The sequence below is a fragment of the Alexandromys fortis genome, unplaced genomic scaffold (genome assembly GCF_014885135.2).
Source record: "Alexandromys fortis isolate MF-2015 unplaced genomic scaffold, M_Fortis_MF-2015_v1.1 scaffold_51, whole genome shotgun sequence".
Classification (NCBI taxonomy): Eukaryota; Metazoa; Chordata; class Mammalia; order Rodentia; family Cricetidae; genus Alexandromys; species Alexandromys fortis.
The window spans coordinates 3403923-3416313 of NW_026067925.1; the positions used below are offsets into that span (position 1 = coordinate 3403923).

General features: G+C 43.3%; 1 protein-coding gene across 5 annotated transcripts in view; it reads right to left on the reverse strand.

Annotated features, from left to right (window-relative positions):
• Positions 1–12391, reverse strand: part of Rgs7 (regulator of G protein signaling 7) — a 351190-nt gene that overhangs the window by 164535 nt on the left and 174264 nt on the right. Inside the window, exon 1 of one of the 5 annotated variants that reach the window (XM_050142897.1) lies at positions 12233–12378. The exons of the other annotated variants lie outside the window; for them this stretch is intronic. The gene's annotated coding sequence lies outside the window, so the exon portion shown is untranslated. Of the gene's footprint in view, positions 1–12232; positions 12379–12391 lie in introns of those variants that run through there. 5 annotated transcript variants of the gene reach the window in all.

Below are 12391 nucleotides of genomic sequence, written 5' to 3' on the forward strand. Positions count from 1 at the left end.
TGAGACCTTGCCTCAAAGAACAAAGGACAGATAGTTAAACACATGACTACGAGAGAGAGAGAGAGAGAGAGAGAGAGAGAGAGAGAGAGAGAGAGAATTTTTACTTAAGTAACACTTTAATGATTGCTCTATTATAAATTGTGGCTGAAAGACATGCATGAGATAATATTTCGTATAAGCGTGACTTTACCATCACTGCCACCGTATATTAAGCAGTGTCCTGCCTGGGCCCAGACAGCCTAGTCTAATTATGAATACTCTGGCTCTGATTCTCACTTTTTATTAGTGTAATCACTGTTATTGTTACTATTATTGTGGTATGGGAGATGAGATGTGTGGCCTTGGACCTTTGCCCGCGCTAGACAAGAACCTTCCTTGATTGTTTTAAATGATGTCTTGCTATGTGGTTCAGACTGCTGTGACCTTGCAATCTTCTGGTCTCTGTCTCCTGAGTCCTTGAATTATAGATAAACACTATACGCCCAGCTTTTCAGTTTAAAAAGAAAAGTGAGACATTAAAACCTGAAAGTCATGGTGGGGGCATGCAGAAAGAACAAAGTTTAAGCACGCCCATGAAGAACGTTCCTTCCTGGTATGTACACTAACATACTAATCTTGCCATAAGCCACATAAGGACATACTGGGAAATAACTGACTGCCACTGGGGAGTAACTGAATAAGTCTCCTGCCACCTCCTGATGCTGTAGCCATCATTGCTTTGACTCATCACAAAGCCATTGGCAGGCAGCACAAGTCTTGTTTGTGTTGGTATCAGTGCAAACAAAACTAGTGAGCTTCCACAATTATACCCTACAGAATATTTGAAAACAGTAATAAATGGTTCCTGGTGATGTATTTAGTACACTATAACTTTATCATTAAAGTGGAATATGAGAAACTTTGGAGGGAGGAAAGGGATAAAGGAAATGATGAAATTATATTAGAAACTCAAAAAATAATTTTTAGAAGTATACACCCTCTACTAAAGAAGTAAATGTTTACTCAAAGTCGTGTGTAAGCTAGTGCCTCAAACATCCCATGCCTCCCCTGTCTTTTAACTGCATCATTTGTTTTCAGACATGCACAGGGCGAACCACTGCACTTAACATCAAACACTTTGGTGCATCCTGGATCTAGCAGGAGCAGGCATTACCTGTATGTAGCTGAGGTGTGTGGAGGACTGTACCGTGTGATTCCTCCCACGGTGAAATGGCCTAAGATACAGTGCTTAAGACATGTTTCTCTATTCAGTGATGCCTGGCTGCCCACACATGGTGATGTTGCAAGTCTGTCTCAGGTGTCTTGATTTTCCAGCCTTTGAATGGGTTTCTGTGGATGTGGAGTCTGTCTTCTTCCTCTGGGCAACACTTCTGACTTACTCATTTCACACATTGATCTTGAAATTTCCAGTTCCTAGAATTCTTTAGAGATCGGTGAGTAAACCGTAGACAAGCAAAGGGCCTTTTCCGCTTTATTGATCCTCTCTCACTCGTCCTGCCAATTCAAGGCGCTGAGAAACTAACGCTGAGAAGCATCTGAACAGCAGTATCGATCGTTCAAGCCCACTGAACAGGAGCCTTGAAAACGGAGGAAATTTCAGCTGACTTTTCTTATTCACTTTTTTTTTTTTATCGCTAGAAAGATAGAAGGGGGCTTCGGGTAAAAACCCTCCTCCTTGCTGATCCATCCATGAAACAAAAGCGCCCTACTCAATACTCCCCTGCAGTCTTGCATTTGGCTCTACTCTCCAGAGAGGAGTTAGGGACTGATCTAAACTACTTACACAAAACCTGGCATAAAATAGGGTCCAGATTTAACAGGTAAACACAGCTTTTCACCCAATAACCAGCTCCTTTATGTCCCCAGATTTATGTCCTTTAGGAGTGCCAAAGAGATCAAGAGTGCCTGGTGCCTGCTTTGTGGGACTCTCAGTGGATCACAGGAAACAGAAGTGTTCCTGGGCAGCTGCGAGTATTGCCTTATGGGTAGAATGTGGGCATCCAATGGTGGATTATTTAGACTCTTTTTGATGTGAGACTCCTGGGTGGTTGAAAATGCTCTCCACTGTGTCAACAGTTTCTCTATCGCCAGCAATCAAGTATAGGTTTTGATTTATCTACAATAGGGTAGGGGTTTTTTGTTGTTGTTTTGCTTTCAAGAATGAAAGCATCGGTGCTTCTAACTTTGCACTTCCCCTCTTAACACTTCATTACCCTGGTGCATCTGAGGCAGAGGGCAGTGCACGCTGCCTTTCCCACCTCCTAGAAGCTACAGCTAATACCAACCTGCTGTTTGCTAAGTGGCTTTAAAAGAATAATTGAAACCCTTGTGTTTTTTTTCCCCCTTTCCTTCTTCACACACTGAGCGTTCTGCTTCCTTGGCAGAGTGTGTGCTAAACAGTCATACCCCACCCCTATGCAGGTGCTGAAAGGACACCATTTTCAAGATTTCACCACTCAGACCTTGAGATGTTCTGAGTGGCTGCTCTGATTTTTTTATGCTCTCTCTATGTCTGTGATCCATCCTGAATTACATTGTAGGTGTGTGTGTGTGTGTGTGTGTGTGTGTGTGTGTGTGTGTGTGTGTTATTCCTTCTGTCATATTCATTAGGAGTTTCTGGATAATAAATATTTGTTTCATCATCCTGAAGCCCTGAAACTTTCAATGACTACGACAGGAGAATAAGTACACAGAATCAAGGGAAAGACCACAAAACACTGACCCTCAATGCCTACAATCGGCCCAGAAGATATACCCTAAGATCTCCAGAAAAGGAGACCAGAAGATCAAGGTCTGGACAGTAAGTTCCTGCTTCCCTGACTTCTGCCATTTCCCACTGATGAACCACCAGAGCTGTTTCCCCATGTCAACACTATCCAATCAGGACAGAGCACACCTGCAGCCTCTAATTTAATCTCTCCCTCAGCCCCTCCCTCCATTCCTTCCTCTCTCCCTTTTCTTTGATCTTTTTGCACTTTCCTTCCTGCTTTTGAGTTTCTGCAAAACATGCCAATGGTGAGTAACTTCCTCACTATAGCAAATGCCAAACACAGATTATTTTTCTCACATGGGTAAGCTTCCATAACAGTCACACACTTCCACGCTCAGATACATCCCTCTGTGTAATGTATCATTGCATTTCTGAGAAGGATTTGAAGGCAATGAGTGTCTGACGGTGATGTCTTTTATAGAAACAGAAGCATCCTTCAGTTGTGAGTTTTGTTTAAGTAATAGGTGGCCGTCTCGTCGGTGACTTTGTCACCAGTGGAACAACTGACCAGAAATACACGGTTCCCTTGTATGAAGATTGTTTCCTCTGGATATAGTAAGAAGTCTGTTACTCTAAACTGTCATACTTCAAAAGTTCTAAAGGACCATATTAAACCCAGTCTATCTCACTCTCTGCGACACTGCGCGGTTCACCACGGAGCCTAGCTAGATCTGGGTGCATGTGTTCTAGGAGGCATGTCTCCTCTTGCTGCAGGGAATCCACTCTTTCAGATATGTACATGCTTGCCCTTCTGGGTCCTGAAAACTACAAGGACCAATTTGAGGAAACTGGTTGCCTCCACCAGCACCAGCACCACCACCACCACAGTGTATCAGTATAACAGGCAACACAAGAGGGAGTAGCTGGGGTCTGGCTACTCCTGTCTTTCTTGACAGCCCTGGGCATTAGTTTTGAATCAGTTTCCCTTTCTGGGTGTAAGTAGTCTTCATTGTGGTATTTGAGGGATAGGAACTCTAGTCATCTGGCTGTTTGAAGAAGTGACATTATACAAGCTGTAAAGTTATACTGGTGACAAGGGACAGAAGGGAAACTTCTCTAGAAAATTCCAATGTAAGCACCAGTGAGCCACAAGCACTTAACCCAGGAACCTTCACCTTATGACCCTCATCCTGTCTGACCACTCCAAGAACTGCTCTCATTCTTCTGTCTCTCAGAATAATGTGGCTGAGCTGCTTCTGCTTGCTCTGGATGCTCCGAGCAGCCAGCGCTGCAGCAGGCACACTTCGTCCTGAGTACCTCTGCTGGTTTCTTCCACAGCAATCATCTGAGATCTGTTGGATTGGACAGTCACTGGGATTTTCCTGCCATTTAATTGTTGAATCCCTCTATTGGCAGAGCCCATAGGAGGCAGGGCATTAACTGTGCTTACTTCCACAAAGGAGTATAGAGGGTAGAGGTTTCAGACATTGAACATATAGTAGCATTCATCTTCCATAAAGGAAATGGCCCACAGCAGGCAGCTTCAGGACAAGGCTGGCAGATGGGGTAAGAATGGACTGCAGAGAGATGGATGAGGGGACCTAAACACAGGTGTTGTGCTGAGTCCCCTCCATCATAGTGACTGGGGCCTCTCTTTTGTTGTTGATGTTGTGTCTTGTTGTTTTTATAAGACATAGTTGTGCACTGTGGTTGTGCATTGCCCAGGCTAGCTGTGAACTTGCCATCCTTCGGCCTCAGTTCCCCAAATGTTGGCATTACAGATGTGTACCACTATGCTCAGTTTTACGCTGATGTCGTAAGGGTGACCATTAAGACTGTGTAAGGTTGACTAGTATGGAAAACAATTAATATGTTCTTTCTAGAAAGTCTATAAGGTTAAGTGTCATAATGTCATATGAAACCAAGTATTTGTATTATGTGTGTAATTTTCCAAACTTTCATGTCGGGGAATGATAAATAGGCATGAAAATTGTCATAATAAATTAGGTCTGCTTGTGAAATCCTTCTACAAAAATATTATCCACAAAAATAAATATTAACTTTTCCATAAATGGCTACTGGTCTCTTGGCCTCTCTTCTCATGGTGAGGGAATTTGGGCAGCTTGCTTAACTGTTGAAGAACTTTCTGGTTAGTTGGTTGGTTGGTTGGTTGGTTTTTCCCAAAGACTCTAAATTTTGGGAAAGAGAAAGAAAAGCAATAAAAAGTACTCTGTGCATGAATAAAGGGAAAACTTGCCTTCTACTTTTCCATAGCTCTAAGTTTGTTGCCGACAAGAGCATCATACATGAGATGTATCTAATTCTTTGTATATGACAGAACAGGGGTTCTGAACATTGACGTAAGGGGCTCGTGGCTCAGCAGCTCGTGAGAAGGGAATGCTGAAGTAAGACTGAAAAAGGGCATGTGTGTAGAGCGTAGCTACAAAGGAGGATACTTTAAAACATAAATACTGAAGAAAAACAAAGCCGTTTAGCTCTTGAAATCATATCTCAGCATCCTTAAACACAATCCTCTTTAGGATAAGGACGTCTACTGTACTGAAAAGGTTCCATTCGGCTGTATCTGGAGATAAGAGTCCTCTGCACTTCAATCAAGACTTTTGAAATGATTGCCGAAAGTAGTGTTTATCCTCACGTCCCTCCCGGGAATTACATAGTCCTTGGAGTTTGCTATGCAGAGTTAGAGATTTTTCTCATTTTTATTAGTTCTTTGAAATTCTCACGCAACTTGTTTTGTTCGTATTTTAATTCACAGCATTGGGTGTGATTCCAGTGGCTTTTTGCACTATTTAAGACCTAGGCCATTTAACCCACAGGGCACGTGTTGAAATATGTAATGATTATGAAGGTCTCACTCAGAGCTAGTGTTTCCTTAAAATCTAGTAGGTAATATTCAGGAGGATGCCTATATGTTTTTCTTTGAGTTCTCCTTATTTAGCTTCTCTAGGATCACTAATTATAGGCTCAATGTCCTTTATTTATGGCTAGAAACCAAATATGAGTGAGTACATCCCATGTTCCTCTTTTTGGGTCTGGCTTACCTCACTCAGTATAGTGTTTTCTATTTCCATCCATTTGTATGCAAAATTCAAGAAGTCCTTGTTTTTTACTGCTGAGTAGTACTCTAATATGTATATATTCCATACTTTCTTCATCCATTCTTCCATTGAAGGGCATCTAGGTTGTTTCCAGGTTCTGGCTATTACAAACAATGCTGCTATGAACATAGTAGAGCATATACTTTTGTTGTATGATAAGGCCTCTCTTGGGTATATTCCCAAGGGTGGTATTGCTGGGTCCAGGGGTAGGTTGATCCCAAATTTTCTGAGAAACTGCCGATGAAAGGAGACAGAGACAGAAACCCACATAGGAGCACCGACAGAAATCTCAGGTCCAAATCAGGAGAAGAAGGAGAGAGAGCAAGAGCAAGGAACTTAGGACCGCGAGGGGTGCACCCACACACTGAGACAATGGGGATGTTCTATGGAAAACTCACCAAGGCCAGCTGGCCTGGATCTGAAAAAGCCTGGGATAAAACCGGACTCACTGAACATAGTGGACAATGAGGACTACTGAGAACTCAAGAACAATGGCAATGGGTTTTTGATCCTACTGCACGAACTGGCTTTGTGGGAGCCTAGGCAGTTTGATGCTCACCTTACTAGACCTGGATGGAGGTGGGTGGTCCTTGGACTTCCCACAGGGCAGGGAAACATGATTGCTCTTTGGGCTGACGAGGGAGGGGGACTTGATTGGGGGAGGGGGAGGGAAATGGGAGGCGGTGGCGGGGAAGAGTCAGAAATCTTTAATAAATAAATAAAAAATTAAAAAAAATAAAAGCAATGTCAAGAAAAAAATCTAGTAGGTAGCCTAGGGAGGTCTTCAGTTGGTGGCAGGAAAGGAGAGAGGCACAAGCTCTTAGAGAAGGGGTCTTTCAGACCACAGACTACTGATTAGATCCACAGAAGGAAGGGAATAATCAAAACAATTCATTAGCCCAGAATGGATTGCTCCTGAAAAGGGGTGTATCAGAGAGAGTACAAAAACATGGCACACAGATGGATATGGAACAGGGGCAGCAAAGAGGAAAGAGAAGAGCTGCAAGGTAATCTAAGTTGGATTAACCTACATCCAGTATGGGGAACCAGTAAAGATGAAGGCGCCCTTGTGTAGGAAATCAAAGGAAGGCTTTGGGAATGAGAGCCATTCTGCTGTGAATACAAGAGGTCGGAATCCGGGGCAGAGCACTGCTCTCCCACAAGGCTTTTGAACTATTCAGGGAAAGCTACAGTAAGACATATAAATCATTTCCACCCCAGTCAGTACATCCACATGTCTCCCTGCATAAAGACATTTAACTGAAATAAGAATTTTACAAATAAGACCCCCTGTACTGTCTGAGGTCAAGCAGGACACTTTCCACTCTGTCAGAATACATTAACTAGAAGTAGCAGCTGCTAATTTCTTAGTCACTCTCACAATCCACTAATGAGGCACAGTTCCACGGGCAGTCTCTAAAATGTGCTCTATTGATACATTCCGTGGCGGAATAAACATATAAACATATAAATGCATGCAAGTAGTATTTATTCTTAAGAGTCAGCCAACCAGGTAGGCAGGCATGGGGGCAAACACAGAGAGACTAAGCAGTGGGGAAGCAGGAAGGTTTTCAGATCAAAGCCAGCCTGAAGTCCTTAACAAGATCTTGCCTCAAGGGCCAAGGGCTCACTAGCATCACCCTTGTCTAGCCTGCAGGAGGCCCTCAGGTAATACCCCCAAATGAGGGTGGGATATTAACAAGCAATATTAAAACCATTAAACAAACAGCAATTATTTCTGTCCTCCTTTGGCAACCACCCTCTGTCATTTCATTTAAGGATAACTTTCCTGTCTTCTGCACAGCGACACGGAATTGTAGGCAGACCTGCCTAAAACTGAACATGGCTGTAAGTCTAACATGCATTGGCTAGAGTTAGAGAAAGCCAGCTTAGGAGCTTAGCCAGGGAGTAAAACTCTGCCATAGAAGGAAAGAAAACACTCTAACAAAGGGGATCTCAAGCGGTCCAGTCTCAGGCACCCAGCAGAGGTTTTATAATTACAGATGACTTCAAAGAAGTTATTTAAACAGATGGGTGACATGCTTATAATTTTTAAATTAGAAATGACTATTGTAAAATATAATATAAATGTTTATCAAAAATAACTCTTTCTCGTCTAGGTGGTAGCTGCACATGCCTTTAATCGTGTCACTTGGGAGGCAGAGACAGGCGGATCTCTGTGAGTTCGAGGCCAACCTGGTTACAGAGCGAGTTCCAGGACAAACTCCAAAGCTACAGAGAAACCTTATTTCAAAAAACCAAATAATAATAATAATAATAATAATAATAATAATAATAAACAGCTCTTTCTCCTGAAGAGTACATTTGTGCAAATCTTTTCAGAACTTGCTAGAAAATGCTGGATTTTCATACCTACTTCTGCATTTGGTCAGTCACAATGCATTGCTTCCAGTCAGAGATGCAAAACATTTTCAAAGAAGACATACATTCCTAGTCTTCCTGGGCTATCTCAGATATACCTGCTTGCCACCACACCACAAGGGGCCGCTTCAAGATCGTGCGCTAAGCTATAGAGTTTGAAGCCTGCACCAGTGAACTTCACAGTCTTAAAACCCATCAGACTGCTTTCATGTTGAATAGATGGTTTTTTTTCCAGGGACATCATGCTCTCACTGGTCCTTTGGAAAGCACTGCTTTGCTGGGTTACTTGGATACTGCAAATGCGGACGTATTTCATTATACACAGTATTACAAGTCACATCTGTCAACAACACCACTAATGTCATGAGGAACATCCTTCACTCTTGGGACATTGCCAGGCTCAGCATAACAATGACAAGGTTTCACAAGATTCTCACTCTCTCTTAAAACTGTTATTGGCAACTGTCTGCAGCTTTCCTTGGGGCAATAGGCTCATATCATTCTTTAAAGTTTTCCATTTCCAAATACTCATATCTGAAAGTGTGAGCTTGTCTTTCTCGTATCTCTCTGGGTAATACCAATCCACAAAAAATGAGGATGCTGTGACCCAAATAGGAAATATCTTTCACAGGCTCATGTGTTAAATCCCTGAATCCCAGTTGGTGCTGTTATTTGGGTGCAGAGGGTGGTGAGGGTGGCAGGTCAGGTTTTTTTTTTTTTTTTGGTTGCTCACTAGGTTGTACCTTGAAGGTGAAACACTGGTACAGGGTCCCTTGCTCTAAGATTCCTCTCTACTATGAAATGAAAAAGCTATTTCTTTGAAAAATCCTCCTGCCATGGATGCAATCATATTCAAAATGCAAAAGACAAGGCTTGGCTTTTCAGAGAGGTACTTCAGGCTGGGAGGTCATTTGAAAGGTTATAGGATAGCAGACTCCCTAAATTTCTAGTCAGGATCAACTTGCAACTTTAAGGTTTAGACAAGATATACAGGTTTTCCATATTGTAACTGTTCAACCGTTTGCAAAAGGTAATTATATCCTATTCCAGCCATGTTTTCTTATGATCAGTACTTCCTTGGGTAAACCTTTTGCTGCTCAGTCTGAGTTCCTATTTTTGAAGGGCTATTTGGTGGGGTCGTGACCAAGGAATTTAACCACTTGTTGCTTCTTTCCATAGCTGGTAAGTTGAGAAGAATAAAGAATGAAATTTTTCAATACATATGTGTTTGCTCATCTTTCTATGACCTAGTCAGCATTTCTCCTGCTTTCCACCACCCAGATATCTGAAGTGCAGCACCTAAGAGGCTTTTACTAAGTGGTTGTCAAATGAGTGAAGTGAATAGAAGCCCCTGATTAGGTCCAATCACAGACCTCCTGTACCCAGCATCTCCCTTGATGGCAAGGACCCCTGAAGGGTAACAAAAAGGAGGTCTCAAGTAAGGGTCTGCCTGATGGTTTCTCTTGCCACCATACCCCTTCCTTGGCTTCAGCTACACCCTCTTTAATCTCAGTTAAACCCTTCACTCAAGAATCTCAAGTCTGGTTGACATGTGAATGACTTCCTTCATCGCTCCTCAGTTATCTACTCAGCCTGGGTAGAATGCCCCCCCCACAGTCTTGCTTCTCAGAAGCAGTTGTTCCTCTCTACCCATAAAGCAGCTGCCCTAATCTAGGTGTGGTGGCTTACTCCTGGAATCCCAACACTTAGAAGGCTGAGGCAAGAATACCGGCATGAGTTTGAGTATTGTCTAAGGTATAGAATGGCTGAAACCGCTGAAAAGGTGTTTATATTTAAAATAAAAAGCTATCTGCCTTGTGTCCCACAGCTGTGGCTGGATTAAGGGAGGTAATACAACCCTTCTTTATATGCTAGCCATTCCCCACAGTTTGGCAACTTTATCTTCCACCACCACAAAATTAAATTAAATTAATTAAGATCTTGAGTTTAGATAGGAAAACACGGCTTTATATTTTGACATCAAAATGGTTTGATAGCACTTAGTCCTAGAATTGTAATGATGGATCTCATGATGGGTCTACCTCATGTCTGTCAGAACAGCAAGGGTCTGGGTATCTCCAAAGAGGACATGCAAGAGAACATATGACCCTGAGCAAATCCCAAATCAGGAGAAGAAAGGGAGAATGGGAGCATGTCCAGTTCAGTTTCCAACCACCGCTGATAAAATGAATAACTTCTGTATCTCAGAGACAAGGATATTGGACTGTCATTGATTAGTGGACGTTTTCTGCACAGAGAGTGAGGGCTGAAGAAATTGTTTTAGAAACAGTAGATGAGTAGGGTGTGTAGTAAATGCCTGCAATCCCAGAAGTGTCAGGTAGAGGCAGAAAATGCTCAGGGCCAGCCTGGTCTACACTGTGAGCAGGAAACCAGTTGAATAAACTAAAATCCTGTCTCAAAACAACAAAGAAGAAAGTGGGGAGCGAGAGGCCTTCGGAGACGGTGTATCACATGCCTGCTCCCAAGACAGTGAGCAGACAAGGTCTCTGGCAGTCCTAAACTCCATGGTATGGCAACACCCCTTTGCCCTATAAACCACAATGTCAGCAGAAAATGTGTCCTACCCTGTGAGGATGACTTTGACACTCCGGATGAAGAGCCTCAGGTTGCTCAGAGGTTTCTACTGATGCTTTCATTTCTCAGCTCTGTCCAGACTCTCTGTGGCCACTGATGCCCCTAAGAAATTCTGCATGCTTTAAGTCCTAAATGAAGCTTTCCAGAATACATTCAATACTGGAGGGGATAAGAAGAAAGCTCCACCACACTAAAGAGTGTTCAGCCCCTCTAAGTGATGACCTTTCTCTTCTCTTTGCTGAACTGCCTTCCCACGCATGCTACCTACCCACACATCACACATACACACCACACACACACTCACACAGCATATACACATATTCATACACCCATACACATACTCATACACTACATAGACACTCAAACACACATCACACCCCCACACGTACTCACCATACACGCAAACTCACATGCCAAACACGCACACTCATACACATATCCCCACACACTCATGTGCATACATACCACACAAACACACTCAAACATACACACATACTCACACACATACACACACCATAGTCACACTCACACAACACTCACATCATCAAACACTCTCACACTCACTTATATACACACTCTTACACACACACTCACACCACACACACTCACATACCATACACAGCCTCACATAAACTCACATATACATACACACCATACACACACATACACATACACACTGACCTCATGTTCCCAATCATAGGCAGCAAAGCAAGCTTCCTCAGCTGCTCTGAACTGAACATCTCTCCTCAGACTCACGTTTCACTTGTTCTCCAAAGTGTGTTTATCCTAGACTTACTCCTCCCCGCCCCCGCCAAAGGCAATTCTCTGCCTTAGAAAGGTGTTGTGCCTGCTAGTAAAGGATTATAATCATATCCCTATTTTCCCAGAGTAGGCCGTCTAATCACTTGGTAATTGTCTAGAAGGAACACGTGTGGAAGTATTTAGTGTTCCAAGTAGGGTTCCCTTCACTGTGACCTGGCAGAGAAGCAACCTGGGGCTGAGGAGATTCCATGTTTCCAGACTCATTTAAATTATAGAGAGCTGGGGCAGGCGTAGATTAAATCCCTTCTAGTCCATAGACTGTTTCTCTTTTAGGAGATCCAGATGTTTGCAAACACTAATCTGCACTATTTCTCTAGGAAGCGGGTCGCTGTAGCACGGAGACGGACGGTTTGTCCCTACAAGGCTGCTGCCAAACACTGGGCTGTTCGGTAACTCTAGTCTAGAGTCTGTAACGTACACACTCTGTTATCACATAAAACCCTTTCATGGAGATGGAGACAGAGACCCACACTGGAGCACGGGACTGAGCTCCCAAGGTCCCAATGAGGAGCAGACGGAGGGAGAACACGAGCAAGGATGTCAGGACCACGGGGTGGTGCACCCACCCACGGAGACAGCGGGGGCTGATCGATTGGGAGCTCACCAAGGCCAGCTGGACTGTGACTGAAAAAGCATGGGATAAAACCGGACTCTCTGATCATGGCGAACAATGAGGACAGATGAGAAGCCAAGGTCAATGGCAAGGGGTTCTGATCCTACTTCATGTTCCGGCTTGGTGGGAGCCTAGCCAGTTTGGATGTTC